We start from the raw sequence: 24,564 nt of genomic DNA, 5'->3' as shown, positions 1-24,564 counted from the left end.
CCTTCCCAACAACTTAAAAGGACACTCCAAAGCTCACGTTTCCCTACTGGGTGCTGGGGTGTTCCTGTTTGTGAGTGTCTTCTCGGTTAACCAGGGCAAGCTGCGAAGCCTAACCCAGGTCTGGATATGATGGAAGGATTCAGGGCAGTTTTCTTACTTCCTGCTTGGCTCTCGAATCGTGGACCCACTATTTCACATAAAAGAGGACAACCATAGAATCTTAAAAGAGGGATGCAGAATTCCGGAGTATCAGCGCTGGAACTGACCCCCATACTTCAAATGAGACTTGATATGCAGGGATGCGGTCAAAGCCACATATTTGCATTCTGGGTTTTCACCTTTCTCTCCCTCCTAATCCAGCCCTGTCCTCTTCACTCCCCCTCTCCCCCTAGTACCAGCCTCAGTTTAGATGGATGGAGGTCTCCAAGGGAAGAGCTTCAGGTCTGTGGACTGTTGCTGGCCTCACTCTTGCTCTTAGGCCCCAGGCACCCTCCCGCTGACTATGGCTCCTGGACATCCTATGACTAAAGATGAGGGATATGCATTAATCCCCAAGAAACAGGAGCTTCAGCAAATTTCAGCTCTATACCAGGTCTTTTCAGTGAGCTACATCTAATCACAGGTGGCGTGGATTTCCCTGGGAGGAAGGGAATTGTTAAAGTCAAGGCTGGCAAGAGCCATGAAGAGTGAGGTGACTTCTGAACTGCTTCCAACCCTACCAGTCTACCATTCAATAGCACACACCCTGCCTGCCAAAGAAGGGGCTTCCAGAAAGGTCAAGACTTTTCTGGTCCCTGGGGAGTGGAGGTAGCTGATGGCCTTCCTGCTGCAGTTCCCACAGCCCAACATACTCTAGGTCTCACTGGGGGTAGGAGGACAAGTAAGTCACATCTTAACTTGCCAGGTACTGTAAAATACCTGCTCCCCTCTGGTCTCTGTGTGCCTTAACAGTGCTCATGTGTACCTGTTCCTTCTGTTCCTACCCATACATACGCAAAACCTTTTTACATAACACCATTTTAATGGAAATGCTGGGTTTTTTTTCCAAAATGAAAGCTGTTACAGAGGATCTGAATGATGCTTATATAACTTTAAACACTGAGTTTGGGTAGATCCCAATTCATTAACAGAAGGGGAAAGGAATGAATTCTCACATATTTATTTACCTCCCATCATTATCAAAATATAGTTAAAACAATATAGTTCTTTTATTTTCTTTTTCCTTTATTGGTTTGAGAGAGAAAGGAAGTGAGAGGGAGAGAGAGATAGAAACATTGATGATGAGAGAACATCACTGGCTGCCTCCTGCATGCCACCCCACTGGGGATCAGGCCCACAGCCTGGGCATGTGTCCTGACCAGGAATCAGACCGGTGACCTCTTGGTGCATGGGTCAACACTCAATCATTGAGCCACACTGGCCGGACAAAACAATTTAATTCTTAAGGTAAATCTTCAATAGTCAGGTTGTAGGGGACTTTTTGGGTCCTGCCCCCACCCTCTTGCAAGATAGGTCAGTTGCAGTGGGAAGAGGAGTAGGCAGGAGTAGGGGGTTAAGGATTGAGGAGGGCATGCTACCCACAGCTATATAGTGTTGGACAGGACACTTCACCTCTCTGCACTTCTATTTCCTTATTCATAGAAGCAATCCCACCCTGGCTGGTTTTGCTAAGTGGTTAGAGCGTTGGCCTGTGGTCCAGAGAGACCTGGGTTTGGTTCCCTCTAAGGGCATGTACTTTGGTTGCAGTTTGTCCCCGGCCCTGGTTAGAAGCAATCCCTCCCTCTTTTGTAGTTTACAAAGTACTCTCATATGCTCTCATCTTTGGGGTTGACAACAGAAATGCCCATCTAATAGATGAGGAAACAGGGTCTGGAAAGGTTAATGGACTCAACGTAAGGTCTCACAGCTTGTTAAGAAGAAGAGGCAGGACTAGAAGCTGTCTTTAGACTTGAAGACTAGAACTTTTGACATTTGACCATAGTTCCTTTCCTATCAATAGGATCTAGAAGATCCTAGTCATTGTCTTTTCTTGCTAAGAACTCAGACTACATTACCTTCTCTGGGAAGCCTTCCTAGATACCCACCCTTACATCAGGCCTTTACAGACCCCCACATACTTTCTCAAAGCACTAAGCATCATGTCTTGCAACTATTAGTTTGCTTATTGGCTTCCCAACCAGAAGATGGATTGAGACTTGAGATTGTATTTTTTTTTTTTTATCCTCACCCGAGGACATTTTTTGATATTTTGTTCAGATAGAGTGGGAGGGAGAGAGAGAGAAACATCGACGTGAAAGGGACACATCGAGTAGTTGCCACCCGCACAACCCAACCAGGGCCGGGGACAAACTGCAACCAAGGTACATGCCCTTAGCAGGAACCGAACCCGGGTCTCTCGTGACCGCAGGCTGACGCTCTAACCGCTGAGCCAAACCAGCCGGGGCTAGATTGTATTATCCATTATTGGGTCTCTTGTGCCTAGCATAGTGCCTGACAAGGAGCAGGCAGCCTTTATGTGTTTGCTGTATGAGTCTTATTCTATGTCTTAACCAGTGTTCTTTAGTCCAGTGACCCACAGAAAGAAACACATTTTATATTGTGAAATAACTGAAATAAGTTTCATGGGGACAGTACATATACTTGCTCTATGCATGCACTCTGATGTTTTCTATTGTATTTATTGTATTCTGTTTCTTTTTTTTTTTATCCTCACTTGAGGATATTCTTTGATATTTTGTTCAGATAGAGTGGGAGGGGGAGAGAGAGAGAGAGAGAGAAACATCGAAGCGAACAGGACACATCGAGTGGCCGCCACCCACACAACCCAATCAGGGCCGGGGACAAACTGCAACCGAGGTACGTGCCCTTAGCGGGAACCGAACCTGGGTCTCTCCAGACCGCAGGCCAACGCTCTAACCGCTGAGCCAAACCGGCCAGGGCCTGTTTCATTTTTTAAAGGTGCTGACCATAACCACCTAAATTGATTTTATGATCCACATCCAGGTTGTGATCTACAGTTGGAACAATACTGCTCTCGTCTCCTATCTGATGTGGATTCTTTCTGTGTGAGGGCTCTAGCTGTTCCTGAAAGCTACAGAGGAGATGGCTCTCAAGTACCCCTTGCTTTGAGGTCAAAGAAAGGTTTATGCATAAGAAAGTGGACAGAAACCCTTCCAAGACTATATACACAGAGTGTGAATGGAATCCAGGGTAGAGGGGGCGGGGGTTGTTAGATGAAGGAAGGTCTGGGAAGCCTGGTGAGGACCTGTGTACCTCCAGAAACCATAAAGGCAGTGACAGCTTTACTGGAGCCTGGAACCACAAAACACAGATAAGCAGGGACTCTTTTTTGTTTTTTTAATCCTCACCTGAAGATATTTTTCCATTGATTTTCAGATAGAGTAGAAGGGAGTGGGGGGGGCGGGGAGAGAAACATCTGTGTGAGAGAGCACATGGATGGGCCACCTCCCACACAACCCGGACCAGGGCCAGGGCCAGGGCCAGGGATTGAACAACTGAGGTACATGCCCTTGACCGGAATCAAACCCACAAGTCTTTGATCCATGGGCTGACTCTCTAACCACTGAGCCAAACTGGCCAGGGCTAGGTAGAGACTCATGATGTCATGTCTTACTGCCCTGTCCCCACATTACAGGTCTCCGTGACAGAATGTTCTCTGGGGTCATGATGGGCCGCTTTATTTTTTTTAAATGTTTTTTCATTGATATTTTTTTAGAGAGAGAGAGAAACATCGATGTGAGAGAGAAACATCAATCGGCTGCCTCCTGCATGCCCCCTACTGGGGACTGAGCCTGCAACCCTGGCATGTGCCCTGACTGGGAATGGAACTGGGACCTCCCATTCCACGGGAGGACACCTCAGTCCACTGAGCCACACCAGCATGATGGGCCTCTTTCATATAGTTAAGAGGGTGGGGGAGTTGGGAGGCAAGTGGACATTCTAACTTCTGCCTAAAACAGTCTTGTAAATAACCTCCTGCCTCCAGGCCCTGGGTCAGTTGTTGGCTATGTGACTTTGGGTAGGTTGGTTAATTAGGTTCAAGGGTGATAGCTGAAGCCAGGACTCTCTAGGCCTAACAACTCTTCCTAGAGAAAGCTATGGACTTTCTCTGGTCACCCATCCGCTCCATTCCTTTACCTTACCTCAACTGGTGAGAGGCAATTTGGAAATAGCCCCCACGCCCACCCCACCCCACCCCAGGGCAAGGAATGTGGTGGTGAGGGTGGGGCTCAAAGGAGTGGCAGTCCCTATCTGTCACCCATGGCTACTCAAGTTGGACTGGGTATTCTGAGCCAAGATTTAGGAAAAGGAAGCAGGGCTGGAGAAACTTCCTCTGTGGGAGTTGAATATTTACTCCAGAACTCTGCGCCTTTCCCCACAGAAAACACAGGGTTGGGCCAAGGGAGACCTTTTATGACCTTATGATGTCGCTGAAATGCTCCATTAAAATTTTTAAAAATTATTACAAATGGGAAACATCCATTTTGTTCGTTTGTCTGATTGTTCCTGCAGAGTCTCGCTTCCATTTAGTATTGTAACTCAGAAAGTAGTATCTCAGCCCCAGGGTTCCGGAGCCCTGTGCCCTCCTGTCACGAGGCTTGTGTGGTTCCATCCTGGTTGCTCAAGCAAGGTGCTGGGGGTGAGGTGGGGTAGTTTGAGGGAAGGAGACCCGGTGACAGTGACTGAATAGCTGTAGGGGTGCCAGATGCTAGGGTTGGGGTGGAAGGGAGAAGCCTGTGGAATCGGTATAAGTTTCTCTGGAGAGTAGCCTGGAAACCTCACTGGGGCTACAGATTTGGGATAATGCATTCTGCAAGGGGTAGGCCTGCTCATCATTCCATCCCTACCACTTGGTTACTTAACCTCTTTATTTAGATTCCTCGTGTTAAAATGGGGATAACAGGAGTACCTACTTTGTTGGTTATTGTGAAGATTCAAAGAGATACTATATCTCAATGAGATAGCATCTGAAATACTGGAAGTGTTCAATAAGTATCACTCTCATCATCGACCTTTCCTCCACACCTGTTCCTTCTGCATCCCTCATCTGCCCAGTTCCCCAACCTAGAAAACTGATGTTGCCCAAGACTCTTCCTACCTGCTCATAACCACCCCTAATCTTCGCTGAAGACCAGTGGCTCTTCCCTTCACAAGTGTTTGCGTGGCCTTTTCATTCTTTCCATTTCTACTGCTGCTATTTCAGGGGAGGCTGGCCACAGGCTCCTAATCAACCTCTTTGCTTCTCTGGATCCCAAATCCAAATCCATCCCCAGCTCTCCTAGGAGATGCAAATCTGGTCCTGTCTATATGGAATGATTCAGCGGTTCCCTCAAGACTTTCAGGACCAAGTACAGATGCTAACTCTGGCTCCTGTTGGCTTACCCACCCGCATGTCCTAGACCTTCCCAGTACTTTTATTTTTTAATTCTTTTGAGGAGCCAAAGCAATGGCTTGTCTTTATAGGAAACAAGAAACTTTACAGCACATTTTGAGTGAGTTAGTACAGGGGCTCAGTGGGCCACCTGATGGGGCACTAACTTACAATGGGTTCCACACCTAGGGCCTCACTGGGTCTCGCTTTTGTGCAGATGAGAGCACTGTCGTCCTCTTCACAGATGCAGTCTACTACTTGCTTGTTGGTGATGGATGGGGCTAAATTAGGGTCCTGGTGCCTGAAGCTGCTTTTGGGGCTAGCATATTTTATGGGCCCAGGCCCTTCCACACAGCCATCATGACCTCCCACTCCAGCCCAGTTGCATGGTCCTCATCAGTAGGAACACCACCTCCAGACTCTGTGTAGCACACTGCAGCCACCCCATTGGGACTGCAGGCCCTTAGGGCCTGCATGACCAGTGCTCCAGCTTGGAGAAGTAACCTTGAAGCTATTAAGCCTGTTATAGTAACAGCAGCACTTCCTGGACAGGCTCTGGAGACAGGTGGGACCCTTTCCCACACTAACACCAAAGAGATCTGAACCAGTGGGAGATCACATCCACAGTGCAAGGCCAATGTAGAGCAAAATGGCTTTATTGCATACACCTGGGTGCAGGCGGGCTGAGCCGAGAAGGAGGTCAGCCTCGAATTAGGGTTGGGGTGTTGAGTTATATATCCTAATTCTAAGCTTCAGCAGTTCCTGCTGACTACTCTGCTTGTCCCATTGTCCACCTTGCATTTGGGCTGGTCAGGTATCTCTTGGGCACCTGCTGGGTTATCCACTGTCTTGCAGATAATCCAGATAGCCCTTATCCTTACAATAGTCCAAGCAAAGGTCGTGGCAAACATCACAATTTCTGTAGTTTTTGCCTTTTACAAACTTTTACCTTTACCCGTCAAAACATTACTAACCCTCCCTGGCCGGTTTGGCTCAGCTGTTAGAGTGTTGGCCTGTGGCCCAGAGGGACCCGGGTTCGGTTCCCGCTAAGGGCACATAGATCGGTTGCAGTTTGCCCTCAGCCCTGGTTGGGTCCTGCGGATTACAACCAGTCGATGTGTCCCTTTCACAACGATGTTTCTCTTTCTGTCTCTCCCTCCCACTCCATCTGAACAAAAAATGGAAAAAAAGTCCTCGGGTGAGGATAAAAAAAATCCCACAAAAACATTACTAACTCTTTCAACACCTTCTGTCTAGAGGTACTAAGCACCAGGGAATTTTTGATGCCCTGTGCCTCCACATTTTTGCACAGGCATCTCTCTCTGCTGGGATGCCCTTCCCACTCCTGTGTAATGACTCCTCACCCTCAGAAATACAATTCAAGTGCCACCTCTTCCTCACATCTCCCAGGTCCCAGCCTGACTTAGATGCTCCTCAGTGCTCCTGTTTGTTCATTTTGGTTTACTTGACTGTTCCCCCAACAGTGTCAGCGACTTGAGGGATGGGATTGTCTTATTTTCTCCACACCCCTCATGCCTCTCACAGAGCCTGGCACAGAGTAGGCTCTGTTGGAAGCTAGTTCCAGCAGGCATCTTTCTGGGCACTGCTGGTCTCCTGGGCCATTGAGCCAGGCAGGCTGGGAGGTGGAATGCCAGGCTCCTAGGCACTTTCTCCACCGCCCAGAACTGGGGAGTTCCAGACTGGAGCCTCCACAGGCAAAGGAATCATGTCCTACCTAACCAGGGCTTTGTGAAACCAACAGACAGACCTCACCGAGGCGTTCAGAAAGGGCGGTAGGGTGGACGCACAGGGCGCACCCTCGACCTCCCACCCCACGGACAGTGTGCAACAACTATTTGGAAAGGGAGCCTGAGGGCTTGACTGGGATTCCGGCCTCCCAGGATCCCGGCTCCTCAGGAGCACAGCCTCCCCCTTCCCTTCCCCCTCCCCCAACCTAGTCCTGGGCAGTCACGTGACCTGTGCCCCTAGCACCCACTGATCGCCAGGCTCCGGCCCTTCTCCTAAATAGGGAAGCTACTGGAGCAGATCGAGTTTCTCGGCCGGCTCGGTATTTACAGGTTCCCTGGACGAAGCCAAATCTCCCCCTTTCCTTGCTACCCTCTGCTCCTGCGTGTTGGTAAAAGGAGAGAAGGGCCCCTCCTGTGCCCCACCCCCAACCCTCCAATCCTCCCTCTGGGTGCAGCCGCTCCCTCCCTGCTCTTGGTTCTTCCCCTCTGGGGGCACAGCTTAGGTCGCTGCATTCCAAACCCTGGGCGGCCCTTTGAGGTCACGTGGTGCGTTGGGGGTGGGGCAGCAGGAAGCCCCTGACCCTGGCTGACGACTTAGAGGCTTTTCAGTGGTGCAGTTTGGTTCCTTCAGCCCGGGCTTCACACAGGCCAGATTAGTTTTGGCCTCTAGAGCTCTGCACAGTTCGTTTTAACCTCCAGCGCTTACTGTGTCTGGCCTTGCCCAGCACTCAGGCGCCTTACCTCGGTGCTCCCTGCACCCCAGGCAAGCGCAGCCTGCCTTTCCAGTAGAAGACATTTGCCCAGAGTCACCAAGGCCTTCCAGCTTGAAAGGCTAAATCTCGGCTCTTGGCCTGCAAAAGGGGCAGGGCGGTGAGAAAACTGGGTAGAGCAAGTCTCTCAGTTTAGACCAAGAACTAACCTTGGAAGGCAGGCCACAGCAAGAGCTAACCGTGTCCCCTCTATTGAGCCTGGGTTCCGGACCTCTGAGAGATGTACTTTGGGCCTGGACAGGGAAACTAAGAGGGGATTGATTTCCTTCCCTGCTGGGCAGATAGTCCTTAACTTGCTCACTCTGTTCTAGTGAGCACACAGTCTATACTGGAGCTGCCCCTGGTCACACGAAGGAGCCCTGGCTTTATGCGGTTGAGACAGGAGTAAATGCATAGATAGTAGTTGAGACTCTGGCCATAGCCAACTTGCCTGAAAAGTAGGACCTTGTAGGGCAGAGCGAGTAGACAGAATGAAGATAGCAGAAGGAAGGCATATTTTGGATGGAGGCAGAGGTCTGAATATTTTGTGAATCATTAATCCACTCATTCTAAAATTTGTTAAGCCCTTATTAAGTGTGAGTCCTGTATTTAGCTGTTTGCATGATCCTTGCCTATTTTACCATGCACCAAGCCTTGTCCTGGGGCTAAATTGAATAACACCTGGTGCGATCTGGCTGCTTTGGTTCAGTGGGTAGAGCACTGGCCCTCAGACCGAAGGGTCTCAGGTGCAATTCCCGGTCAAGGGCATGTACCTGGGTTGCAGGTTTGATCTCTGGCCCTGGTCAGGGCGTGTGAAGGAGGCAACCATTCAGTGTGCCTCTCTCACATTGATGTTTCTCTCTTTCTCTCCCCCTCCCTTCCACTCTATCTAAAGATCAATGGGAAAATATCCTTGGGCGAGGATTAACAAAAAATAAATAAACGAATAAGACGGGGTTCCTGCCCTCACAGAGCTTACAGTCTAGTGCAGCGGTTCTCAACCTGTGGGTTGCGACCACTTTGGGGGTCGAACGACCCTTTCACAGGGGTCGCCTAAGACATAACAGTAGCAAAATTACAGTTATGAAGTAGCAACAAAAATAATTTTATTGTTGGGGGTCGCCATGAGGAACTATATTAAAGGGTCGTGGCATTAGGAAGGTTGAGAACCGCTGGTCTAGTGGGAAAGCCAAACAAATGAGGGGCATTTATAGTACAGTATGCTAAGAGTGACAATGGGAAGCACAACTGTAGGAAAGCACAGGGAAGGTGCACTTTTGTCCTGAGCAGGTTGGGAAGAGGATGGTTATGGAGAAAATTTTATCTAAGGTAAGGCCTAAACTATAAACCATCATTAATCTGTTGGGGTGAGAGTGGAGTAGGAAAGAGTAACCTTCCAGGTAGAGGGCACAGTGCATGTAAAGTCCCAGAGGCACAATCTGGAGTTCAGTAGGGCTGGAGTACAGCCATGCTGTTGATGACTGACAGAACAGGAGGAGATGGAGAGATTGTATCTGGGCCAAAGCACGCTGAGCTGATGCGTAATGCCCACCCTGGAAGGGATGAGAGTGGAAAAACCCCTGCTCCTTTGAGTTCACACTGGGTCCTACAGGCATGCTGTAGTGGAGGATGTGACTCCTCCTTTGATAGATGCTTTATAAAATTAATATTTTTTTTTATCAAGATAATACATAAGCATACCTTAAAAATCAAGTTGTTCTAAAGGGCTTCTAACAAACACAGAAGTCCCCCTGACCTTTCTCCCAGTCTTTACCCTACTCCCCAGGGGTGACCACTTCCAATCTTTTAGCTGCTTCTGCTGGTATTTCCTTTCATATTTCTAAATAATATATGTACTGCCATACTGGATTCATCTATCTAATTTTTAGTTTTTTGTTTTGGTAGATGAGGATTTTGATTCTCTAATGAGCTTCTTCCCCTCCCCCATCCCCATTATGTTTATGTTATAATTTATGGTTAACTCTGGTGACATTATTGACTTTGAAAATATTGTTTACTTTTGAGGCAAGTATTCTGGTTACATTTGTTTTTCTAATATAACTTTCTGTGGTGTGCTCTGTTTACATTTCCTTTCTGGTACAACTTTTTTGTTTTTTCCTGGAGTTAATTGCCTCATTTTTTATTTGCTTGGTTTTCTTTGAATCTCTGGCTCCATCTTCCCACACCCTTCAACAGTTCTGTAAAACGTCTTCACAGTACAATTATGCATATGGCTGAACCTGTCATATAATCTTATTGGTTCTGTTTTGGTTTTCCTTGAAGACTTTTGTCCTGGGATGCTTTTCACCTGAGGTGTTGCTCTCCAGGCCAGCACACTTGTCACCCTCAGACTTACCACTGCTAGTAGTTAAGGGTCCCCTTTGCTCTGTCCTCTTTCTGGGACTCCATGTCTTCCTCTTTCTTGGTTTACTCCCTTGTTTGGATGAAGCACATCCTCCAGTAGCTTCCTGAGAAAGAGTGCCTGGGGGGGGGGGGGGGATTTTAGGGATTTTTGCATATCTAAAATTAAAATGGCTTTATCCCACCCTCACCTGTGAGGAATTTTTTTGACTGGGTATAGAATTTTAGGTTGAAAATCCTTTTTCTTTGGAATTTTGAAGACATTGCTTCTTTTTCTTTCAGCTTCTAATTTTACAGTTGAGTTTTATGCTATTTTGATTTCTGAGACTTTGAATTCACCTCCCCCTACCATACCCTCACTTTTAGGATTTTTCTCTATTCTCCCTGATATAAATTATTGAAATGTCAAAATATATTGGCATTCATTTTTCTAGGGGGAATAATTATTATCATTATTTATTGATTTTAGAGAAAGAGAGAGAGAGAAACATTGATTTGTTGTTCCACTTATTATACATTCATTGGTTGCTTCTTGTGTGTGCCTTGACCTGGGATCAAACTCACAACCTTGGATGTTAGGACGACACTCCAACCAGCTGAGCTACCCAGCCAGGGCTAATTGATAGTTCTTTTTAATCTAACTGTGGTTTTTAAATTGTGGTTCCTGGACCAGCACCATCAGCATCACCTATGGGATAATGTTAGAAATGCAATACAGGGTCCCCATCCCACATCTATTGAATCAGAAACTAGTTGACAGGGCCCAGCAATCTGTGTTTAACAAGCCCTCCAGGTATTCTGATTCATGCTAAATTTTTAAAACCTCTGCTCTAACAATTTATGTCTTTTTGTTCTGGGAATTTCTTTGAAATTTCTGCCACTCCTGTTATTTAGAATACTGGACCTCTTGGATTGATCCTTCAATTCTTTTTATTATTTTTCCATTGACCATCTCTTTCTTCTGTTCTCTGGGATATTTCCTTAATGTTATATCCCAATCTATTTGCTATGTTGTTATGATCTTTTCTTTTCTTTTTTTTTTTATCCTCACCTGAGGACACCTTTCCATTTTTTGTTCAGATAGAGTGGGAGGGAGCGAGAGAGAAAGAAACATCGACGTGAAAGGGACACATCGAGTGGCCGCCACTTGCATGACCCAACCAGGGCCGGGGACAAACCGCAACCAAAGCACGTGCCCTTAGCAGGAACTGAACCTGGGTCTCTCTGGACTGCAGGCCGAAGCTCTAACCTCTGAGCCAAACCGGCCAGGGCTGATCTTTTCTTTTCTTTAAAAATTGTTAAAAAATATGTCTTTATTGATTCTTAGAGAGATGGAAAGGGAGAGGGAGAAAGAGAGAGAAACATCACTGAGAGAAAAACATTGATTGGCTGTCTCCTGCACATCCCCTACTGGGGATCGAGTCCAAAACCCGGCATATGCCCTGACCCGGAATCAAACCGGCGAGCTCTTGGTCCATAGGTGGATGTTCAGCTACTGAGCCACATCAGCTGGGCATGATCTTTTTCTTATAAAAATATTTTTTCAAGAGTGTTTTCATCTTTTCTTGTCTTGTCTTGTCTTGTCTTGTCTTGTCTTGTCGTGTCGTGTCGTGTCGTGTCGTGTCGTGTCGTGTCTTGTCTTTTCTTTTCTTAAAATCCTCACCCGAGGACATTTTTTCATTTTTTGTTCAGATATAGGGGGAGGGAGAGAGGGGAAGAGAGAGAGAGAGAGAAACATTGATGTGAAAGGTACACATCCAGTGGCTGCCACCTGCACGACCCAACCAGGGCCAGGGACAAACTGCAACCCAGATATGTGCCCTTAACTGGAACTGAACCCGGGTCTCTCTGGACTGCAGGCCAATGCTCTAACCGCTGAGCCAAACCGGCCAGGGCTCTTTTCTTTTTTTTTTTTTTATGGGAGGGAGGGAGAGAGAGAAACATCGATGTGAGAGAGACACATCAATAGGTTGCCTCTCACACGACCCCAACCAGGGCTGGGGACCAAACTGCAACTGAGGTACACGTCCTTGACTGGAATCAAACCCACAACACTTTGGTTCGTGGACCAATGCTCTAACCACTGAGAAAACAGGCCAGGGATCTGTTTTTTCGTTTAAAAATGGTTTCATGTTTTTGTTCTCTGGATTCTTTTAAAAAAATTTTTTTTATTTATTAATTTGTTTTTGTTACAGATGTTTCTCATTTTTCCCCCATTGACACCCTCATCCCCTTCCTCTGTTCTCTGGATTCTTGCAGTATCTTATCTCTCTGAGGATATTAATTTGAAATGTTCTTCTCCCTGTATTTTTTCTGTTTTCTCTGAATTTATGTATCATGTTAGAGACTTTCCTTAGATGTCTGGTCTTCCTGGGTTGTCCATTCCTATTTGAGAAGGAGGCACTAGAGAGCCAGCGAAAGCTCTCAGTGTGGGCTCATGGCAGGGTAGGTGGCTGCTGGGCTCTCTCACTGGAGAGCCCCAATTGTCAGTATCAAATGGCACAGTTTGATTTTTTTTTCCAGAAAAGGATCCTCTAGCCTTGACCCTCCCACCTGAAGGTTATATACTCACCTGCCCAGAGTTCCAGAGCTGGGTGCTATGTGGAAGTGGCAAGAGGTAGGTGGCAAGCAGGCTGAAAAACACAATTCAGAATGCTGGCTTTCACTCGATTTTGATCCCAATCCTTCTTCTCCTCCCTCACCTTCTCTATAAAGTGCAGATCTCTCTGTTTCAGGGTCTCCAGAATCGATCTTTCTGTCTCCTGCATGAGTGGGGAAGGGGACACAATAAGTCACTTGATTGTGCTGTGAAACATCTGGGTTTCCTGATTATCTAATTACTCTTTAAATAGGTCTTTGAACAATTCCTCAGTTTTTAGACCCTTGCCTTCTGGCTTACTTGCTACTTCCAATTCCTGAGTTTCTCCAGGCTTCTGAGGGAAGAATAAGCTTGCTGATTCTGCCTCTTGATGTTTGGGGTCTGCATCTGCTAGTCATCTGGTGCTCTCCCATCTACTTTCTGTTTTTATATGATATGGTCAGGATTTTAAATATCTCCTAGTTTAGTTGAAGATGGAGTTTGGGTTTCTGTTTCTTATTCTTGTTGTTTAGGGGTGATTTTTGAGAGAAAGGGGATAGAAGGGGCTTCACTCCAGCATCTTGTGACCAAAGTCTGAGATACCTTCTTGAGGTGGACAGTAGGGATGTCTGTGCCCGACTCTGGATCCTGCTGACAGAGGGCTAGGGAGTGGGTTGTCTGTCAGAGGAAGGTGAGCAGGGGAAGGAGAGAAGCTTCAGGAGCTTGGAAGAACTGCTGAGGGCACTTGATTAGGAACCCCCCAGAGGTGACAGAATTCATACTGGGTCCCAGTGAAGCCTAATTGAGGTGAGAAAATGAGATTCAATGGTGAGTACAGCTGGGAACAGGTATGGAGGTAGTAAGCACTGGGGAGTAACCTCCAGCTCAGAATGAGCGAGTGAGGCGGGTGGTGGGCATTCCAGAACCAGAGGGAGGGGCAGTAGAGTGGCTGGCTTTGGGGCAGGCCATTTGCCATGAGGCAGAAGAGGAGATAGCCAGGGACTAGACCATGTTCTTCCAAGCAGGCTCAGTGGAAGAGGGGAGCCAAGAGAAGGAAGGAAAGGAGTTTGAGGTCAGAGAAGGAAGGCCTGAGTCTCAGATTTGAGAATGGTGATGATGGAGTTCTGGGTCTAGAGTTGGGGGAACTGCTCCAGTGCAGAACCACAAAATAGCATGTCTCTGAGGAGAGTGAGAGATGAGTTGGGAGGAAAATGGCTGCATAATTGCTCAGGTTTTCTGAAGGAAAGGCTGTGGGTGGGAGGGGCCAGTCATCTAGATGGATGGCCTCTTGGACACCAAAGAAGGATTTTTTAAAGGGAGGGAGGTCACTTCTGTCCATTTCAATATGAATATTTATGTGACCCATCTTCCCCAGGTTACATAGCCTGGAGGTAGTCAGAGTAAAGTCAACTGAAATATATAGCCTCTAAAAACCAACAGACTTTGGCCATTTCATATCTGCGTCTATGTGGCCATTCTGTTCTATTTCATAGATGTGTTCTGACATCACTCCTCCTGGCCGTGAATGCTGCTCCTGGTGCTCCTCCCTGATGAGCCCCACAGCTGCCTCAGCCAGAATTCTGTGGTTACAGGCCACAGAAACCAGCTCTGGCTAGCTTAAGCAGAAAAACAATTTGTTGGAAGGTTATTGAGTAGCTCATAGATTCAGTAGTCACTCCCTACCTTTTTATTCTGTGCTGGTAAACCATGATTTTGTTCCTGGATTTACCTGCCCTGTACCCAGGGAAGGAGACCCTTCTCAGCTACAGGAGATAAATGTTGATAAGTTTAAGCAACCAATCAGGTGCTTCTGTCTCTTTGCCAGTGATTGGTTAGACCTAGGCATGTGATGCAACTCTGGCCAATGAGACATAAGGGAAGCCCACTAGGCCAGGGATCTGGACAGAATCACAGAGAAGCTGACTGGAGCCTTGCCTTTATTGAAGGTGGAATTAACCCTCTCTGCCTCTGAAAAATTATATACTTGCTCATTGTTTAGGCCACTTTTAGTTGGTCTTCTGTTGCTTTCAAGCAAAAGGTCCGATCTGACACATAAATGCCGGGCATCTTTCCCAGGTACTTGGTGTGATAAAAGAGGGGAAAATAAACTGATAGCTAAAGGGCAGGATTAATAAGTTTTCAGTACAAAGGAGACTGACATCTTTTGGAGACACAAAGATTCTCTAATAAATAATTACTGAAAATGCTAGAGAGACAGGGAATAACTGAGGGAGGAGGCCACCACTCATTAAGCAGACACTGCAGATCAGGCACCGTCAAAGGGTCTAGAATAGAGTAAGGAGCAGAAAACAGGATCCCTGCTCTTATGGAACCTTCAGTCTGGGCTGGTGGAGAGACAAAGAGCATATAGATAACAAAATAAACAGGGTAAGATAACGGAAGGTAATTTCAGGGTGGGGGTGTGGTTAATTTTTTAATTTTTCTTTTGAGTGGTTAATTTTGATAGAGCATTGTCAAGAAAGTTCCCAAGAGGAGACCCAAAGGGTGAGAATAAGCCAGACACTTGAAGAACTAAATGGAGATTCCAGATAATGTCTTTAGGGCAGCAGTTGACTTTGTCCTGGCTGGGAGCCCAGGGCCCATTCCAGAAAGGGAAAGAGGTGGCAGCAGAGCTTGCCTTGGAGGCTCGTGCAGGCCAGGAGTGACAGAGTGCCTACAGACATGTATTTTCCCAGGTCTGGTATGGACATCACCTCCCCCGTGGTAGGACAGGCTGGGGACCCAGGTGTCACCGAGTTTCTATAGGCTGGAAAGTGTGAATGGAGTATTTGAAGGGAGAGCCTGTGGGTTGAAGGAAGGACACAAGGGGCCAGCAGATGATCCTCTGGTCCCTGAGTGCCAGCTGCCCTCTATCTCTCCTTGCCCATCCAGTCTGGAATTTCAACATGTTCCCCTGATGTTTAAAAATTTATTTATTTATTTATTTACTGACCTATTTTAGAGAGAGAGGAAAAAAGAGGGAGACATTGATTTGTTGTTCCACTTATCTATGCATCCATTGGTTGATTCTTGTATGTGGCCTGACTGGGAATCAAACCCACAACCTTGGTATAATGGGATGACAGTCTAACCAACAGAGCTACCCAGCCAGGGCAACATATTCCCCTATTTTAATATATCTTAATTCGGGCTACTATAGCAGAATACCATAGACTAGGTGCCTTGTAAACAACAGAAATTGATTTCCTACAGTTCTGGAGGCTGGAAAGTCTACGACCAAGGTGCTGGCAGACACAGTGGCTGTGAGGGTCTGCTTCCTGGCTCATGGATGGCTATCTTTCTAGCAGAAGGAGCAAAGAACTCTAGGGGGTGTCTTTTATAAAGGCACTAATTCCATTTGTGGGACTCATGACCTAATTACCTCCCAAAGGCTCCATCTCCAAATACCATCACACAAGGATTAGGATCTCAACATATGAATTTGGGGGAAACACAAACATTCATCCCATAACAAACAGCTCAACCAAATCAATAAGCACTTCCAGAGTGTTTACATTTTGTGTAGCTTCTACTGGGAGTTTGTATGGGACAGATAACCACAACAGAAAGACAAGACCTGGTCTCAAGAAGCTTGCTGATCAAGAATTCAAAAACATTGTATCTAAAACAATTAGAAAACAATTTATGAGCAGAAAATCAAGGACACCCAATAGACGTATATACCATAGGCAGCTATCGCAAGTCCCTCACTGTCTACTGCATCAGTCACAACCTCCCAACCTAGCACCAACAGTTCTTTTTTCCTTGCCCACTACTCCCTTCTTCCCTCAGGGTTAGGGCAGACTGTTTCTTACTAGCGCCCCAGATCCCTTTAGAGGTGATTCATTACCTTGGAGCCTGACACGTGATTTCTGCTCATCCTGTGTGCCTCTCTCCAATCTCCTGGGGATGTGAAGGAGTAGCTGGACTGAGACTCCTTTGCCCAGAGGTGACAGTGCCACAGTGGGGCTCTTCAAGGTCCAGCAAAACGTCCTCATTTAGGGGATCTGCAGCTGAACAAATAAGACAAATATTGAATGCTTACCTTGTTGGTCTGTTGAAAAGGCAGATCCCTAACATTTTTCTTGTATTGTCTTATTAAATCCACACAACAAGGTGGGGACTTTATTCCATTTTACAGTGGAGGAAACTAAGGCACAGAAAGGTAAAGTCACTTGCCCTATTCAAAGAGTAAGTGGTATAGCCAAGATCTGAACCCAAGCAGTCTGACTTCAGGATCCCTGGTTGACATCACTATATACACTGCCAAATTGGCTCATTCTAGGAATTTCCCTTTTCCTTGCCACAACATTAGGAACTGAGTTACAGGCCATTCTGAGCAAGGATCAGTTCCCCTCCTCCCTATATGAGCAGAGGGAGCTGGGGTCCAAGAGAAGAAGAATTCCAGAAGAGACTGCCATTTGGGCTATTTTCCCTCAATGTTCCCTAGACAGAGAGTTCTAGCTTTTGATTTTCCGGGTGTCTCTCTATCTTAATTGATGCCAGTGTCAGCCTTTAGCCCGAGCTTTTCCTATAAGCTGGAACCCATAACCCTGTAGCTCAGGATCCAGTCTTCTGTGAGAGCCAGAGACGACAGAGCAAGTACTGGCTCCCGGTAGAGTTTCCTGTGATGATGTTCCCTTCGCCTCATCTATAAAAAGCATCAGTATGATCTACCCCATTTATGGTGGAGGCTAGGGTGGCAGAGTGTGCGGGAGGAGGAAGAATCAGGCTGAAACAGCTCCTCTTTGCCTCCCTAGATTCTCTTCCAAAATGCTGTCAGCACTGCCAGTTGGAAAATATTTTTCTCCCTCCCTTTGTCTTCTTTCTTATTTAAAAAAAAAAAAAAAAAAAAAGCCATCTGGTGTCAAATTCACTCCTGGCACATCATAAAGGGTAGCACTAAAAATGTCCCTGAAAAACTAAAAGCAAACCACAGCTATACACATGGGATTTAATCTTAGCATCCTAGAATTTCAGAGTTGCTAGGGGCCTCAAAGATCAAACCATTCCTGTACACAGGAGGAAACTGAGGCCGGCAGGGATTAGAGCATGCTTTTAAAAATGTTTATTGAGCACCTACTATGTTCAAGGCACCCTTCAGGCATGGGAGATTAATCTTGAACATAAAAGACAAAAATCCCTGCCTTCTTGGACTTCTCAGCGGGAGGTTCTTGCCTCAGTCCTTGGGCATGCCTGTGTCTCAGGTTCTCAAACTGCCCGGGTGCTTAGCCATGTTAGCCCCAGCGGCCACTGGTTGTCACCTCCCACTGGTTGTCACCTCCCACTGGTTGTCACCTCCCGACTGTGGGCCTGCCTGGGGCCTTGGGCGGTGCTGCTTCCGGCTCAGATGCGCTGTTTACATTAGAGCCGAGTTTGCAGCGGTCCAGCCGGCCCGCTGTAATCTCCCACCGCTTCCTCCCGCGCCTCCGTGGCTATGCATTCCTCAGGCTTGAGCAACAACTTTCCCTCCGAAGGCGGCTGGGCAGGGGCCAGGCGGCCGCTTGCGCTGGGCCTCTCGCGGGCGTGGCCGGGGTCGCCAGCCTGGGCCTCCTAAGGGGGTGCGGTCTGGGTCTCTGGTTCCTCCAGCAGGGAGGAGCCCACAGCGCAGCGCAGCCACTAGTCCCTCCTGCCTGCTGTGGCCGGATTGCCTAAGGACGAGGTGGGTGTGTGGGCCGGTCCCTGGCCTTGACCGCCCAGCCTGGCGCCCAGAACCGGGGGAGCATGCAATATTTTTCGACTTTTTACTCCAGTTCTGAGGATTTTTTGACATTGGAAAGAGGAGGGTGTGTAGTAACTACAGAACAGAGGTCCTAACCTATTTCTTGGTCTGGATCTAAATATTTATAACAATCATATTAAGACAAGCACTTTTATCCTTTAAGTACACTCTTATGCCTACTGAACATCAATTCAACACATCTCTTGGTTTCTTACTACTTTGCTCATTTTATAAATGAGAATGCCCAGAGATACACCATTCCATGACTAGTCTGCGTGGAGAAGGAGTTCCTCCAATTCAGTGCCCTCTCTGGAGCTACTTTGAATTTCTTAACTCTTTCAGGTCAAGCAAAGTCCTTCCTGGACTCTGATGTAATGGAAAGAGAAACTGGCCCCATTTTTCAGCCCTAGAACTGAGTGTGGGAACCTGTGGGGTGGAGTGGGGTTAGATAAGCAGTTCAAACTCTAGACCCACTAAAATATCAGCTCCAGGAGGGCAGGGATTAGGCTGTATTGTTCGCTACTGTACTCCTGGCTCTGAAAACAATGATTGGCACGTAGTATATGCTTAATAAATATTTGTTCAGTGGATAAATGAATGTAGCAAAGGTCTTTAGATTCCCAACTAAGAATTAAACATGTGTCCTCTCTTCTTGCTCTTACTTCCATTAAGCTTATGCTCTCTCTCTTCCTGCCTTTTAAACCTTGACTATTGACTTATATTTTATTTATCTATTTATTTTTTAGCCTCACCCGAGGACATTTTTTTGTTCAGATAGAGTGATAGGGAGAGAGAGGAAGAGAGAGAGAGAGAAACATCGATGTGAAAGGGACACATCGAGTGGCCGCCACCCGCACGACCAACCAGGGCCAGGGACAAACTGCAACCGAGGTACATACCCTTAGCGGGAACCGAACCCGGGTCTCTCTGGACCGCAGGCCGACTCTCTAACCTCTGAGCCAAACCGGCCAGGGCTATTGACTTATATTTTAAAGTCTGTTTGGGTTGTGTTTTATTTTAAAATGCTATTTGAAATAATTTTAGTCTTACAGAAAAGTTGTAAAGTAGTATAGGGAGTTGCCATATACTCTTCCTCCAACTTTCCCCAAAGTTAACATCTTATCTAACTGATACATTTGTCAAAATAAAGAAATTAAAATTGATGCAATATTATTAACCAAACTGCACACTTCATTTGGATTTCATGTTTTTCCATGCATGTCCTGTTTCAGTTCCAAGATGCAATCATTGCATTTAGGGCAGAAAGCCTATTGGTATGTAACCTAGATCTTACTGTGTAGGGTCTCTCTCCTTGGCAATGAGGCAGGAGGCAGAGCGCCTGGCACTGGACTGAGCTCCTTGTTCTGGGGGCCTAGGAAACACTCTAAGCCCTGAATTTCCTAAGAGTGCTATTAAGGGATCCCTCTGGGTCTGCCTACTGTCTCTGGTAGCATCGGATACAAATCTAGACCCTACAGCCCTCTTTGCCCCTTTCCCCCACCATGTACATACCTGAAATGAGGATGGGGATCTGACCCAGGTCTGCATATCCTTTGGGACCTGACTCTCCTCTGTGCCCCTCATCACCCGACTCCCTTTCCTTGGTCTTTCTGAGGGGTAAACCCATCTTCAGCCTCACTACTGTAACTCTTTTTCTCCATCCTGGAATCATCTTCCAGCCTGAAACCCTTAGGGAAGCGACTTCTATTGGCGGGGGGGGGGGGGGGGGGGGGGGGGGGGTGTTACTTGGCCACAGCTCACCATTGAGCTAGCCTTGGAATTGGAGATTAGTGAAGTGAGGGACAGACCATTTATTAAGGGAGCCAGGACTTACTGAGCATGACTGGGTCACAAAGACAAACAATTATGACCCCTGCTCTCCAGATCTTACCACCTGGAGGACAAATACTTGTATACACTGTGGGATGTGTCCTAATGGGGATAGTGTGTATACAGAGTTGTGTGGCAGCATGGGGAGGGGGGGGAGAGGCTGGGGGGTAGAGTCCAGCTGCTGGGATTGTGGAGAATAGGGACAGCTTCCCAGATGGGGTCATACTTGAATTGGGTCTCGAGAGATGGATAGGAAGTGGTAAGTGCCCAGGAAGGGGGCAGGGAGAGGAGAGAAGAGGGGCATTCCCAGAAGAATTGAGCAGGTGTGGAAGTGCAGGGGCATTTGCGAGCAGGGCATGTTCAGGGAACCATAGAGTAGCTCAGTGTGGCTGGAGCATGAGGGTGTTTAGGAGCCGGGGAGACAAGCTGGACGGGGAGAACAATCAGGTCTTAGGTGCCACAGTACAGAGTTTGTACTTTGTTCAGCTGGTGGTGAGGGCTATGAGCCAATTTACATCTTAGAATGGTTCCTTGGGCAGTTCTTTGGAGCCTGAACTGAATTTGGGGGGTACCTGGTGGGTGGCAGCTATGAGATTCCAGGCAAGAAGCAATGGGGTCTGAACCAGGGCGGTGGGGTTGGGGCAGAGGGGACAGACACCAGAGAGACGTAGGAGGCAGGGCTTAGTGATCATACGGTGGAGGGGAGTGGGGAGAGGGTTTAAGGTGACTTCAGGGTTCTGGCTTGCAGGATGAGGAGAAGAGAGACTGAGGGGGAAATGAAACAAGCTGGAGTTGTTCCCCTGGACACACATGTGAGCATCGTGAGAAGGGGTTGGTGATGGGGTGCTGCACAAATGGGCTGGCTGAGTCCCAGCTTCACTGCCAGAAAACTGTCTTAGGGTAGGGAGGTGGTTACAAAACAGACCAACTGAGGTCATAGCTCCAAGGGAATCTGACCTGGGAGACACTGGTAGGAGGGGAGGTGCGGGGAGAGGGGAGGAGGAGTGGCACAGGAGGAGAGTGGAGTGAGGAATGGAGAAGAAGGTGCAGTTCGGTTCAGGAAACCGAGGAGACAGTCACCAAGTCATTCCAGATGCAGAAGCCAGAGTGGAATTCAGCACCCTCCTCTAATATGGAAACCCCCTTGATGGGGACAAGGTGGTCCATGGAGCCCTGTGAAAACACTCAGTGCTGAGAATGCAAACAGGTGTGCTAGCTACCCTGACTTTGGGCATTTTAGGACCTGCTGGAATTCTGGAAGTGTCTGGAGTCTAATATGAAGGCTGCTTCCTTTGGTTGTGGGAGGGAAAGATGCACCTGAAAACACCCATGTCACAACTCAAGGAGCTAGGAAGGGAAATATAGCAGATTTCGAGTAACTAGCCCTGCAGAAACCCCGATTGTTAGCTGAACACTGTCAGGAACTTTGATGATCTGAGATTTTATCCTACTTACAAGCTAACAAATTAGCCCATGTGATAGCAGTTGGCAGAAGCCAAGACTCCTGGGTCAGAGATGAAGGACAGTTCACTACTCACAGAAGGAGCAGTGGAAGAGTTAGTGCTTCACAAAGAGGGCAGGTGATGCCTGGATACACAGTGGGTTGCATTTCAGGAGAGGAAACCAAACTTGGGGAACCTAAATCTTTTAAAATGGGCAGCATGCCTGCTCTTTGCTCTAAAGGAAGGTACTATATTCTTTCCATGGCTGTTCACTACATCATGGAAATGAGAGTCTGGAACAAAGGAAAGTCAGCACTTCACTTCCAAGATGTGCAGAAATGGAATAGAAGAACCCTGAAGAATCATCTGCTAACGAACACATGGTCATATAAAACAATCAGCACATTTCCTAGCCTCTGTTGCAGCTAGGCGTAACCATCTAAGTAAGTTGTGGTCTATTAAATGTAAGGTTTTTTTTTTTTGTGGCAGCTTCTGGGAAGTTGCAAAAATGTTGGCATGTGCCCTGGGCCCCTTCTTCCCATCTTCTTTGTTCCAGGGGCTGCTGGAACGTGGACATGATGTTGGAGCGTGAGCAATCATGTTAGCTCAGGGGTGGCATGGAAGGACTAAGAATGGCAGAGACACAAAAGGCAAGGGACCTAAGTCTCTGACAGTGGTGGACCTGACAAACTAGGTCTGTGCTGATTATCTTTGGACTTCTTTACATGAGGGAAACATAAATTTCCATCTTGTTTTATTTTATTTTTTTTCTTTATTGATGTTAAAGAGAGGAAGGGAGAGAGAGAGACAGAAACATTGATGAGGGAGAACATTGATGGCTGCCTCCTGCATGTCCCCCACTGGGGATTGGGCCCACAACCTGGGCATGTGCCCTGATTGGGAATCGAACCGGCGACCTTTTGGTGCATGGGTGGATGCTCAACCACTGAGTCACACCAGCTGGGCTTATTTTAATTTTTTTTTTTTTTTTTTGGTATATGCAGCTGAACTTGATTCTAACTGCTACAGGCCTTGCTGGCACAGAGGAAGACCAATGGAGGGTAAACCTGTCAGCAGAGAGAAGGATTGAGGGCACTTCTCCCTTTCTCCCTACCCCCAACCTCAGCAGTGGCAGGGGGAGGGGACAGGGAGTCACCTCTAGCTTGTTCACCACCCACTGGTGATCCTCCATTCACAAGGGGGCCTGGCTGGCCACGCGACCCAGCAGCGTCCATTTGAAGGCAACAGGCAACAAGCTGGCTCCATTCACAAACCCTGTCTTCCTTTGAAAACCAATCACTGTGTGAAGCGTGACTGGGTGGTGGCCAGCGCTAGCCCATCTGTCACGCCCTTTCAGAGAGCCAGGCAATGGCAGCGGCCTGGGCCCAGCCAGCCCCTCTCCCTTTGTACCCCAGGGACATGCACTATAATGAGATCACAGTGCCTACTGAATTATTCAGAGCTGCCCTGAGTGTCAGTTTTATTATAAACATGCAGATTGCTCCGAGCTCCAAACTTCCAAACGTCCAGCAGCCCTCTCCGCCAGCATTTCTCACTGTCTGCTTTGCGCCTGTGATTTCAGACTCCCCAGGCCTTGATGGCCTACTTTGCCTTTGATTGGCTCCTACCTGCTGGCAGGCATGAAGGCCTTCCTTCCCTTTACCCAGTGCTGTTTCAGGCCCCATCTTTGCTCAACAACTGTTCTCACCTCCACCCCAGCAGTCCTGCTTCCTCCCAGTCTCTTCCTGGCTTCACTGCCCAAGTTGGTGACATCAGCCTCTTCCAAGCGCCTGCCTGCGGGGGACATGTTACTAACAGGATCCTCCACTTCCGTGGGCCTCTGTCTAATCTGTGCCCTTGAGAGACTTTAAGCCACTAGGTCTCCCCTCTCTTTCTCCGTGTTCTAGTCCCAACTCAACCTTTCCCCTTTCCCCACAAGTCCCAGATTCCCAGTTCTCTCTGGAGCTGGTCTGGAGAACACCCCCCAGCTGGTAATGAGGCTGAGATGGCAATGCACGTTTAGGAGTAATGAAATGCAGTGATATTTCAGGCCTGACAGACCTATTTCTGGCAGCCTTCGAATTAAAGTGTGAGGCTTTGTACTGCAGCTGCTACTAGGAGCCTTCAGAGTTTTTCTAAAGATGTGAATAAAGCTTCCAGGGTTTCAGCTCAGATCACTGTGGCTATTTATCCTGCTGCTGCTTTCACTGTACCTTTTTATTTGAAATTTTAGAGCTTTTAGATGAAGGAAACGCAGCAGCAAGTGCAAAGCATACAAAATATCCTGGTGGGGGAGAATGTCCTGGTTTTTCTCTTCGATTGTTCGGGGCAGCTCTGGGGAGGGGAACGGCTCACGGGGCTGCCTAGCCCGGAGCATTGCCTCCATCTGTCCTTTGAGTGGGCTCCTCCTGGATTCTAGCTCTATGGAGCAGGGAGTGGGACCTCCTGAGAAAGCTCTGGGAGGAAGTCCATGCCACCAAGATTGATGGGGCTGGGCAGGGGCTGGCCCTCCCTGGCCACCTCACTGCTGTGAGCTGCGAATATGCCATCGTCCTTGGTTGGGAATGTGGCAGAAAGGAGTGGACCCTCTATAGGCCGACAGTGAAAGCTCACTCCACAAACTCCATCTAGGAAAACCAGCCTGCTGATTCCTGTCCCCGCACCCAATCTCATCCCACTTAGGCCCCCGGGAAGGTTGGAGCCATCCACTGGGAGAGGCCACGTAGGGCGGTGGGGCAGAGC

At 47.7% G+C, this 24,564-nt stretch overlaps 1 pseudogene; it reads right to left on the bottom strand.

Annotated features, from left to right (window-relative positions):
• Positions 1-5,531: 5,531 nt before the first annotated feature.
• On the bottom strand, positions 5,532-23,629 carry LOC118623746 (annotated as a pseudogene).
• Between the last annotated feature and the right edge of the window lie 935 nt (positions 23,630-24,564).

The sequence above is a fragment of the Molossus molossus genome, unplaced genomic scaffold (assembly GCF_014108415.1).
Source record: "Molossus molossus isolate mMolMol1 unplaced genomic scaffold, mMolMol1.p scaffold_m16_p_10, whole genome shotgun sequence".
Classification (NCBI taxonomy): Eukaryota; Metazoa; Chordata; class Mammalia; order Chiroptera; family Molossidae; genus Molossus; species Molossus molossus.
Note: the sequence above shows the minus strand (reverse complement) of the source record. Positions and strands in the feature narration are given on the sequence as shown.